This window comes from Gobio gobio (genome assembly GCF_949357685.1).
Source record: "Gobio gobio genome assembly, chromosome: 6".
Lineage (NCBI taxonomy): Eukaryota > Metazoa > Chordata > Actinopteri > Cypriniformes > Gobionidae > Gobio > Gobio gobio.
This window is the reverse complement of record NC_137102.1, coordinates 45,620,159-45,620,562: the sequence shown is the minus strand read 5'-3', so window position 1 is coordinate 45,620,562 and position 404 is coordinate 45,620,159.

The window sequence follows — 404 nt, the reverse complement described above, 5'->3', positions numbered from 1 at the left end:
AGGTTCAGACATCTTGAAACTGTTTTCGTCACAAACCCCTTTTCCTATTTTTGGAGTCAATTTGACTCCCGAGTCCCGACCTCGGCCTCAGAAGCTGATGTAAACAACTTCTACACTCCATTTATTTTTTATTATGAACAAGGGTGAGGATTCAGAATACAAGAAATGTCTGCATGTGAAGTTTGAATCTTGCTCTCATGACAAATTTGTAGGTCAAATCGAAAGGCTAATTTCTCATGGGTTCTCTCAGGAATTTCCTATTGGTTTTTAGAATTTATATTCTCCTGCAACACAAACAGCACCTGAATAAAGAATGTCTAATCCTAATCTAGACCAAAAGCACATTCAGTAAACGTTCAAAACACAGTCTGTAGAGCAATTTGTAAACTCAGACAATATAGGTT